This window comes from Podarcis filfolensis, assembly GCF_964270895.1.
Source record: "Podarcis filfolensis genome assembly, chromosome: 10".
Taxonomy (NCBI): Eukaryota; Metazoa; Chordata; class Lepidosauria; order Squamata; family Lacertidae; genus Podarcis; species Podarcis filfolensis.
In genome coordinates this window covers 71150022-71161151 of record NC_139612.1, presented here as the reverse complement: position 1 = coordinate 71161151, position 11130 = coordinate 71150022, and the positions used below count along the sequence as shown (strand labels likewise).

Below are 11130 nucleotides of genomic sequence, written 5' to 3'. Positions count from 1 at the left end.
TTAGGCATTGGTCCTAACCGACTATATCCGGCTTCAGCCCATCTGCTTGAAGTCTTGGAAGGGTTAACCACCAGTAGGGGGAGTCCTGCTGATGCACATCAACTAGGAACTCCCCTGGGGTCACCGTTAGGGGGCGTGCCTTAGGCCCTTACCTCCCAAGGCTTCAGACAGGGCCATGCCGCCCAGAATCCTTTATTGGACTACCCTTCAAAATGGGGAGCAGGTGATGGCGCTTCCTCCCCTCTTCCATCTACAGAACAATACCAATGCCTACCCGCCAATACCCAGAAAGTTGTGATGATTTGCTATGAGGTAGGCAAAAACCAAGTGGCTGGTGCCAATTTGCCAGGCCCCTCAATGGCGACCAACCAAGGTCCATAGCAAGGTCAAGGAACGAAAACCTTATAGGGCGGGAGGGTGGGAAAAACAGGAACAGCTGGCAGGCGGGAAAGAGGGAGATCCCCGGCCGCATCCTGCCTTAAATAGGGCAGACCACGCCCCCAGAGCCAGCCAATTTGCTGGCTAGAGGATGACGCGGCCGGGCATCTCCCCAATCTCGCGGGGCTGGGCTATGAAGCCCACAGCTCCACCTCCTTCGAAGGGCGGAAGTGGCTTTGCTGGGAAACAAACCCTGATTCCCCTCTGACCCTCCTTTCCTTCTCCATTGAAAGGCTCAGGAGGCCCCTGCCCCAAAGACTGGTTCTCCTTTTCCCGATTTTGCTATAAATACAACGAGAACCCAGAATCTTGGAACAGAGCTGAGGTAAGGCATGAATCTTGGAACTTCTGCACACCAAATCCCTAAGCGCCTGACTTGGCTGCCCAACTTGCATTGCATGCCAAAACTTATTTCTCTGATGATCTTTAAGCTACAATCAAAACCACACTCTTGGAAGCCATGAGATCCTGCAACAGGTGAAGCCCTTTTCCTTTGGTAAAAACCTTGGCCAAGCAAATGTACCCCAGGATCAAAGAGAGGGAGTAGTAGTCGAATTGTGCAGTAGTAATTGAAGAAAACAATGGTTTGTCCGTATGGTAAGGGCATATTGTCATATTGGCAGTGTGTTTCCCCCACATTTTGTGAATCTTTGCACTTTTGTCCATTGCCTGTATTTATTTTCCGCGATTCGAACTATAAAATGGTGGTTTTCTTGAGTCAAAATGAGAGTACTCGTAAATAGTCTTTTAGAAGGGGGGGAAAGCACTTCATATTGGTATTCATTATTGATTACACACACAGAGAGAGGGTTTTTTATTAAGGTTTATTTATATGGGACTATGGTAGCTGCTAAGAACGCGGGTGGTGCTGTGGGTTAAACCACAGAGCCTTGGGCTTGCCGATCAGAAGGTCGGCGGTTCAAATCCCCGCAACAGGGTGAGCTCCCGTTGCTCAGTCCCTGCTCCTGCCAACCTAGCAGTTCGAAAGCACATCAAAGTGCAAGTAGATAAATAGGTACCGCTCCGGCGGGAAGGTAAACGGCGTTTCCGTGCGCTGCTCTGGTTCGCCAGAAGTGGCTTAGTCATGCTGGCCACATGACCCGGAAGCTGTACGCCGGCTCCCTCGGCCAGTAAAGTGAGATGAGTGCCACAACCCCAGAGTCGGCCATGACTGGACCTAATGGTCAGGGGTCCCTTTACCTTTACCTATGGTAGCTGCTAGCCAGAAAATATAGCGGAAGGGTTCAGGCAGTGGTGTAGCATGGGTTGTCAGCACCCGGGGCAAGGCAAGTAAATTGCGCCCCCTAACCCGTGGATTTGCGCCCCCTAACCCGTGGATTTGCGCCCCCTAACTCGTGGATTTGCCCTAACCCCAGATGTTGCGCCCGGTGCGGCCCGCCCCCCCTGCACCCCCCACGCTACGCCACTGGGTTCAGGAAATGAGAAGGGATGTTGCTAAGTAGCGATAAATGACAATAATCCTCACCAAAACTAGCTGGTGCCACAATTTACTTCCTTTCCCTGCTCCACTTCTCTCCCTGCTCCATTGCTCTTTTAGGGTAAAATGCCGGTTCAGGGAAACTTGGCAGGGGTGTGTGGGACCTCTCCTGTTATCCCTCAGAAGTGATTGTTTGTTCAGATGCACAGAAGGAATAAGAAGAACTTTGTGGTATTCACGAGGCGACCGTCTGTTCGTTGGGCTAACCGACTCCTTTTCCTCGTTCTCTCTCAGGCCAAATGCCAAGCCTACAGCCCAGCCGTGCATCTTGCCACCATTGCCAATCATGAAGAAATGGCTGTTGTGGCCAAAGAACTAGCTAAGCGCGTTCAACCTAAGCATCAGGTCTGGATTGGGATGCACAGGATGAAAAGTGGCAAGGTGAGTAGAGGCAGCCTGCGATTTTTGCTGCTATCCTGGGGCAGTGAGCTCAGGGGCGGGGCAAACCACCCATAGGGACGGCACGGCGCATGGGGGCTGCGCTGGTGGCAGCAAGCCTCCTGAGTGTGCAACAGTGGCGAGCCTCCCAGGCCTACAACGGTACAACGGTGGTGAGCCTCCCGGGCGTGCGCCACTGCCAGCAAGCCTCCTGGGGAGCGCTGCTGTGGCGAGCGTTCCAGGGAGAGCGGCACAGCGATGTCACCCCCCCCCCAGGGATGAAACCCAGGGCAGGCCGCACCCCCACACCCCCTTCCTCCGCTAATGGTGCACCTGCCACTATCCCCTCTTTGGTATGAATGTTAGAGGGACAGAGGTCCTAGCTTCCTTTACATTTGGCATCTTGTTTCATTTTTCTCCTTTAAAACAAACAAATTATTTAGTTTTTCAGATTTTACCAATTTGCAAACGGTTATCAAACAGCCAACAAAGAAAGAGAGTTTCCGGAGAGTCTCCTGAACTTCCCTCCTCCCCTTTGTGGGTCCTTATATTAACCTTTTCCTCCTGCATCTCGTCTATTAATCCAAATCTATGACATCTCCATGGCACCCAAAATTTAACAGTAAACTACAAGTGTTATTCCAATCCTACTAATAATTTTTATTGTTTACAATGGTTTTTAAGGTAAATTAGATATTTTCCCCGGACACTCTGTCCCTTTCCCCCACCTCCCGCAAAAGCCCCCTTTTATCCCTCCTAAAAAGAATAAAGACACAAAAGTCTTCTTTTAAAAGTATTAAGAAATTTACTCACATTCAGTTCACGGTTGGATCCCTGAAGACAGGTTTTAGCTTAGAGCAGGCTTCCTCAACCTCGGCCCTCCAGATGTTTTGAGACTACGGCTCCCATCATTCCTGACCACTGGTCCTGCTAGCTAGGGATCATGGGAGTTGTAGGCCAAAAACATCTTGGAGGGCCAGGGTTGAGGAAGCCTGGCTCAGAGTTACAGAAGAGGGTTAGAGTTCATCCTGTATGGGAATGAGCCCGTGTCCTGGTGGCTAAGGGCCAGCAGACAGCAAAATACATCAGTATCAAGAGAACATAGCATCAAGAGAAGGGAGGTGGCTGTGTGACTGGCCCTTTTATGGGGTCTTCCGGGGTCATGCCCACCTACCTGGTCACACGCTGAGGATGTGACACGAAGTCCTACTGGCTGTGGAATAACACCCTCCTGTGTGTCCACTCTGGGCAAACAGGAAGTGTTGTACTTGACTAATAATAATAATAATAATAATAATAATAATAATAATAATAATTTATTTATTTATACCCTGTCCATTTATACCCTGGGAGACTTCCAACAAAAGATTAGAACACAATAAAACACCAGTCATTAAAAAATTCCCTAAACAGGGCTTTCTTCAGATGTCTTCTAAAAGTCAGATAGCTGTTTATCTCCTTGACATCTGATGAGAGGGCATTCCACAGGGCGGGCACCACCACTGAGAAGGCCCTCTGCCTGGTTCCTGGTAACCTCACTTCTCACAGGTAGGAAACCGCCAGAAGGCCCTCAGAGCTGGACCTCAGGGCTGAACGATGCGGGTGGAGACGCTCCTTCAGGTATACTGGGCCAAGGCTGTTATGCTTATGTTACACCCCACACTGTCTCCATTCCATGTTGGTGAGACCATTGCCCGCCTAATATTTCCCCCAGAACTGACTATTGTAACTCAGCAAATCCTTACATACTTTGGAAATCCATATGGGTTTTGTCTTGTCTTTTACTTGGGCAGAGCCAATGAAAGAGTCTGAGTCAGGGATGAGGAGGTAGAATTGGATGGTGCTGCTTTCTCAAAAAGACACTGACCCTTTTGCTATCTCTACAGTTCCCAAGGTGGATGTGGGCAGATTTTGCGTCAGTTGACTACATGCCTTGGGCAGTTGGGGAACCGCACCCTCGGGAAAAAGACCACTGTGTAGCGCTGCACGCTGAAAGTAAGGAGATTTGACCACCTTGGTGGGGTTCAGAGAACATTTCCTCTTAATTTCAGTCTTCCAATTCTTCTTTCCTGCCCTCCCTATTAAGGCAACCCTTTGCAGATACGCACTGTATAGCAAGGACAAGCTTCTCCGCATAATTCAGAATGTTCTTGGGCAGCTGCATTTGAAAATTGGGATTTTGAACTGCAGCAGGAGAGTCCCATCTCAGAGCCAGTCAGCTGACAAAAAGAGGTGTGGCAACCCTAAGTCTTCAGGGCAGAGTAGGACTGGTTGCATAGTCCACAAAACAGATTAGCAGTCACACAGGGCTTGTTAGGCTGGATCTAGACACGTCGAAGAAGCATTTCAGTTTAAAGCATAAATTTAAACAGGGAAAACAGGTAGAGAGAAACAGGACTCCACATTGCAATCTGATGGCAGGGTGTTATATCGCACATACAACACATATAAATCACTTTTTTTTTACCAGTCTAGCTGAGTCCTCAGTTGCAAGAAGAGCTTTATTTGAACCAGGACACAGTCTCAGAACTTGTCTGCCATATGAGAAATCTTACTTACTCATATCTGGCACCAGTGAGGACTTCCTTTTCCCATGCTTGTAAGGTAAAGGACCCCTGGATGATGAAGTCCAGTCAAACATGACTATGGGGTTGTGGCACTCATCTCGCTTTACTGGCCAAGGGAGCTGGCGTTTGTCCACAGACAGTTTTCTGGGTCATGTGGCCAGCATGACTAAGCCGCTTCTGGTGCAACAGAACACCGAAGCCAGAGCAGTGCATGGAAACACTGTTTACCTTCCCGACGGAGTGGTACCTATTTATCTACTTACACTTTGATGAGCTTTCGAACTGCTAGGTTGGCAGGAGCTGGAACAGAGCGACGGGAGCTCACTCCGTCACGGGGATTCAAACCACTGACCTTCTGATCAGCAAGGCCAAGAGGCTCAGTGGTTTAAACCACAGTGCCACCCACTTTGAAATGAAGCTTTGTGTGTGCAGCACACCTTTTCTCTTTGGCAAACTTTGCTGTATTACTAATATTGCAGAGATCCCAAATTCTGATATAGCAGGGGGGGCCAACTCCCAAGAAACTGTGATCTACTCAGAGAGTTACAGACTGCCAGTGATCTACCCCATTTTGGGGGGTTTCAGGGGTTCAAGTCATCGAAGTTAGGGGTACAGAGCTAAAATGTTGAACCAAAGTAGGGGAGCCAAAGTTGTTGAGCTTCTTTGTGGGGAGCCAGTGATCTACCACAGGTGTCCTGTGATCTACTGGTAGATCACAATCTACCCATTGGATGTGCCTGTGATACAGCATGTATACCAGATTGATTGCCACTATTGATTTTAGATTAAAAATCAAAGGGATCAGATATTAGATTTCCCCCCGCCCCCATCATTTGGCAAATGCACCACCAATGGTTTTTTGTTTTGTTTGTTTATTTGTTTGTTTTTAAGAAAAGCTGTTGCCAAAGAGCAGAGCTCATCCTTCAGAGTTTTCTCTGCCCTGTGCTCTGGGTGGCATATATCAATTTTCAGTTCAAGAATAAAGGGGAGTCTCCATCAGTCCCTGTCATCTGGCACAGCTGATCTTGTCCATAGTCCTCTCCTCCAGCAGAGTGAAAATTAGAGGTACAAGCAGGGCAATTAAATGCTCGATACTTCAATAGTACATGCACACACCCACACCCAGATTTTAATGCACCTCTAAAAGGGATGTGGGTGGCGCTGTGGGTTAAACCGCAGGGCCTAGGACTTGCCGATCAGAAGGTCGGCGGTTCGAATCCCCACAACGGGGTGAGCTCCCGTTGCTCAGTCCCTGCTCCTGCCAACCTAGCAGCTCAAAAGCACGTCAAAGTGCAAGTAGATAAATAGGTCCCGCTCCAGCAGGAAGGTAAATGGCGTTTCCGTGCACTGCTCTGGTTTGCCAGAAGCGGCTTAGTCATGCTGGCCACATGACCCGGAAGCTGTACGCTGGCTCCCTCGGCCAATAAAGCGAGATGAGCGCCGCAACCCCAGAGTCAGTCACAACTGGCCCTAATGGTCAGGGGTCCCTTTACCTTTTTAAAAGACTAAAAAAGAAAAAAGAAACCTGCAATGTTTAAAGAATTTGGAAAGTTCCTTTTTAAAGGTTTTTCTTGAAAACGCTATGTGCTCTCATGTGTGAGCCACATGATACCATCTGTATCATTTTACCAGCTGTGATAAATAGCACTGTTTCAGTAGGGAAAACCTGGTGACATTTCTTTCTGATTTCTTCCAGACCTTGCTCTATGGAATGATAACAAGTGTGAGGAAAAGTTTCCCTTTCTGTGCCGATTTCCATTGTACTGAGTGCAGCAGTTTGCCATGGCTTTCCAAACAGCTTCCATGAGCCCCACACGCTGAATAACAGGGTTGGCTTCGAGTCCTTTCCTTCCATGGGGGCCCAAGCCATTGTCCTTGCTATGTTCCAGCACCTTCGCCTCTTTCCTGCCTGGCCTGTGTGTGACACACTGACGAATAAACTCTCTTTCAAGCACATATGTGATGCCGGTTTTGTCTCTGCCCCCTTGAATCTAGTGATGGCGCTGCTGCTAATATTGGCTTACAAAAGTTCTGGCGTGTCAGGCTGTGTCTCAGTGTGTTTCTGCTTGACGACAAGCTTCCCTGTACATTCCTGGTTTAAAACGTTAAGGAAAGGTTAAGGAATGGTTTTGGTAACTATATGGACTCAGGACGTCCTACTTTTAAGGTTCATAACCCATTATTAGGGACGTGAGTGGCGCTGTGGTCTAAACCACTGAGCCTCATCATAATCTCATGCGGGCGATTATATATATTTAAAATTCTGATGTCTTTCGTTATTACGACTGACTCATTTTCATTTCATGTCTCCCAATAGCCTGTTTCATCTGTCTACAAAACAATTCAAGATTAATCACAATGGCTGTGCCAGGCACCAGGCAAGAGCATTCCTCTTCTCCCAGGCCTTGGTCTAATTTATGGCCTTTTAAATGTGTTGTGTGGGACGCAGGTGGTGCTGTGGTCTAAACCACTGAGCCTCTTGGGCTTGCCGATCAGAAGGTCGGCAGTTCGAATCCCCGCGACGGGGTGAGCTCCCGTTGTTCGATCCTTGCTCCTTCCAACCTAGCAGTTCGAAAGCATGTCAAAGTGCAAGTAGATAGATAGGTACTGCTCCGGCGGGAAAGTAAATGGCGTTTCCGTGCACTGCTCTGGTTTCACCAGAAGCGGCTTAGTCATGCTGGCCACATGACCTGGAAAAACTGTCTGCGGACAAGCACTGGCTCCCTCGGCCAGTAAAGCGAGATGAGTGCCGCAACCCCAGAGTCGTCCGCGACTAGACCTAACAGTCAGGGGTCCTTTACCTTTACCTTTTTAACCCATTATTAAAACATGACGCGGAGGGACGCAAGTGGCGCTGTGGGTTAAACCACAGAGCCTAGGACTTGCCGATCAGAAGGTCGGCGGTTCGAATCCCCACAACGGGGTGAGCTCCCGTTGTTCAGTCCCTGCTCCTGCCAACCTAGCAGTTCGAAAGCACATCAAAGTGCAAGTAGATAAATAGGTACCGCTCCGGCGGGAAGGTAAACGGCGTTTCCGTGCGCTGCTCTGGTTCGCCAGAAGCGGCTTAGTCATGCTGGCCACATGACCCGGAAGCTGTATGCCGGCTCCCTCGGCCAGTAAAGCGAGTTGAGCGCCGCAACCCGAGTCGGCCACGACTAGACCTAATGGTCAGGGGTCCCTTTACCTTTATACCTTGCTTAAGGATTGTATATGGTGCACATCCTGAATTGGATCCATATGATAGGAAGGAACCAGTAAAGAAATTTGTTACAAACATTACCACTGAGCCTGTTGCACTCTGCAGCAGTGGAAGTGTGCAGAAAAATCGCCTGGTTTGATCAACTCATCAAGGACTTTGGGTTGATGAGAAAAGAACCTGTCAGCTTGCTAGAGGACAATCAGAGTTGCATAAAGCTGACGCAGAGTGAGCAATTTCTAGCCAGAACGAAACATATTGGAGTCAGGTAACATTATATATGCCAGATGATCCAGGATGGACTTGTAGAATTATCTTATTGCTGCACTGACGAGATGACTGCTGACATCCTGACAAAACCCTTACCAAGAGAGAGTTTCCAGAACCTACGTATCAAACTGGGACTCTGGGTGGTTGATTGAAGTTATCTACATTTTTGTATGTTGTATTTGTCTGAGAAGGGATATGTGGGATGTAAGAATCAGGCGCAGTCAAACACAACATGGCTAGAGTAGACATGAAGGTTATCTCAGTCCTCCAGCTGGAACTTCCTGCTTTCCAAGACTGAGACTAAACTTCCTGTGTGTAACTTGAGATGAGCGTGGCCTCTCCTGAAGTAGAAAGAACCAGAACCACAGGCTGGCGACCATTCTTGTCTCTCTTGTCTCTATTGATGCCATCTTAACAACAGCACTACTAAGATGCACCCTTGGCTCCAGGCCAAGAGCAGAAAAGGGGAGGCTTTCTCCCATAAGGAGACAGTCACCACATTTAAACTATGTTATAACCTTTTAAGTCCGCCTTCTGGGAACCTTTGTGTGAACAGATGATTACTTGTGAGTAACTTTTATACTTTACAGGATACTGCGTAGCGTCTTATTTTGGGAGGGATTAAACAGGGGAAATACCAGGAAATATTTACAGAGACTCTAACGAGTCTGAGAAAGCTATCTGCTGTGCGTGTGTTTTAAAAAAGGGGAATGTTAACTCTGCTGATTTTGTTGAACTTGTAAAGACAAATTGGGATAGGATATCTTAGACAATATATCCTCCCCCGCATACCTAAGCATTCCCACAACTATTGCATCTGCTTAATAAGATATTGTTTTTGTTTGGACCTCCTTGCTCAGCAGCATGGCAAGTGCAGTCCGGCCAAAGTTGAGGGGCCTGGACTTGCCCAGAGGGACCAAAAGCTATTGCAAAGTATAAGTCTAGCACAGGGCAGGGAAGCAAAGCAAAACCCATTTGTGGGGCATGTGAGGAGGCATCTGGGTACTTACAGTGTACTGGAAGAAGTAAAGATCACCAGCATTGAAGCAATGATTCTTCAACATCAGCTTCGTTGGAGTGGTCATGTTGTGTGGATGCCTGATTATCATCTTCCAAGGCAACTGCTCTATTCGGAACTTAAAATGGAAAGTGTAATGCTGGTGGTCAACAAAGGAGGTTCAAAGACTCTCTCAAGGCAAATCTTTTAAAAATGTAGATGAACACCAGCAACTGGGAATCACTGGCCTGCGAGCGCTCCAGTTGGAGAACAGCCTTTGCCAAAGGTGTCATGGGCTTTGAAGACACTCAAACTCAGGATGGAAGGGAGAAAGGTGCTAAGAGGAAGGCACGCTTGGCAAATCCACACCGTGATCAACTCCCACCCAGAAACCAATGTCGCCACTGTGGAAGGACGTGTGGATCCAGAATTGGCCTCCACAGTCACTTACGGACTCATTGTTAAGACTGTGTGCATGGAAGACAATCTTACGATCGTCAAAGAAGAAGACAGGTGGAAGGCGAGGGAGGGGGGCAAACATGGAACTATTGGGAGCCAAACGCTCATGGTAGGGACAGGGAGGCAGTGCAGTATAGTGGTTAGAGTGTGAAATGAGCACCTGGGAGAGACCAGTGTTCGAATCCCCATTATGTCTTGAGGCTCACCAGGCAACCTTGGTCACTGTTTTTTTTTGGGGGGGGAGGGGTGTTATAGGGTTGTTTTTATATTGTGATTTTATGTTGTAAACACCCTGAGACCTGCGGGTATAGGGCAAGATGCAAATGCAATGAAGAAGAAGAATAATCTCTCAGCCTAGCCTACTTCACTGGGTTGTTATAGGGGGAGGAGAATCAGGTACACCACCTCGATTTCCTTGGAGGGAAGAAAGAGCTATACGTGTAATAAAGAAGTAAGATTAGGGAACAGGGAACTCGTACGCCAGGGTGGATTAGCTTTGAAGGAGCAGGTTTCCCAAACCTAAAACCTGACTGTGCAGTCAGTCTGAAACGGGCCCCAAAATCCCAATTTTTCCTTCTCCAGGGATCCATTAGCTAAAATCCATTAACTTGAGCTCATGTATAACAGGGACCCAGCTGTATAAACAAAGCCCTCTCCTTTATCAGTACGTGACGCTTAATAGATGACCTTGTCAGTTCCGAAGTGGAGACGGGACGGCAGAGCTGGGGCTTATCTTATCTTGTAGGTTGTAAATATCCTGACACACTGATGCACACACCTTGCAACACCCCCCCCCCACGCTCAGGGATGGTGCCAGGAGTGCTCTTAGAGTTGGTGACCTTCTTACCCCAAGATAAGGAAGACAGGAACAGGAACATCTGTTTATGGTCATGGATGTCAACTTACATGTATAACCTGACGTGGCTGGATTCCTGGGGATGTCAACTTATGTGTATAAGCCAATGTGGCTGGATTCCTGGGGAGAGGGAAGAGGGTGCCTGGAGGATATATATACTGTGTGAAATTTCTCTTTCTGCGGACTTGCTGTGAACTGACCACGCAAGTGCCTTCCTGCTCCTCCGGAGAGCAGAAATAAAGAACTCTTTCTCTGAATCAACCTCGGTGTCTTTTGACTCCTTCCTCCCTCTCTGGGAGCAACGCTCGCCCTACCAATCGGTAAAGTCTAAGAAGGCTACAGCTTCCCTTCCAGACATGGGGTGAGAAAAGCAGACATTGGCTGTTTCTGCCTGTGTTTCTGACAGCGACCTCTGACATCCCTGGTTGATTAGCCCCGTGATCAGTTTGAAGGAGACAGAGACGGGATGCA

At 48.2% G+C, this 11130-nt stretch overlaps 1 long non-coding RNA gene across 1 annotated transcript; it reads left to right on the top strand.

The window, feature by feature from the left end:
- The first annotated feature begins 665 nt into the window (after positions 1-665).
- LOC310743178 lies at positions 666-6785 on the top strand. The gene is made up of 3 exons (XR_014538857.1): positions 666-763; positions 2171-2317; positions 6578-6785. It is a non-coding gene; the product is annotated as an uncharacterized lncRNA (long non-coding RNA).
- Positions 6786-11130: the final 4345 nt, after the last annotated feature.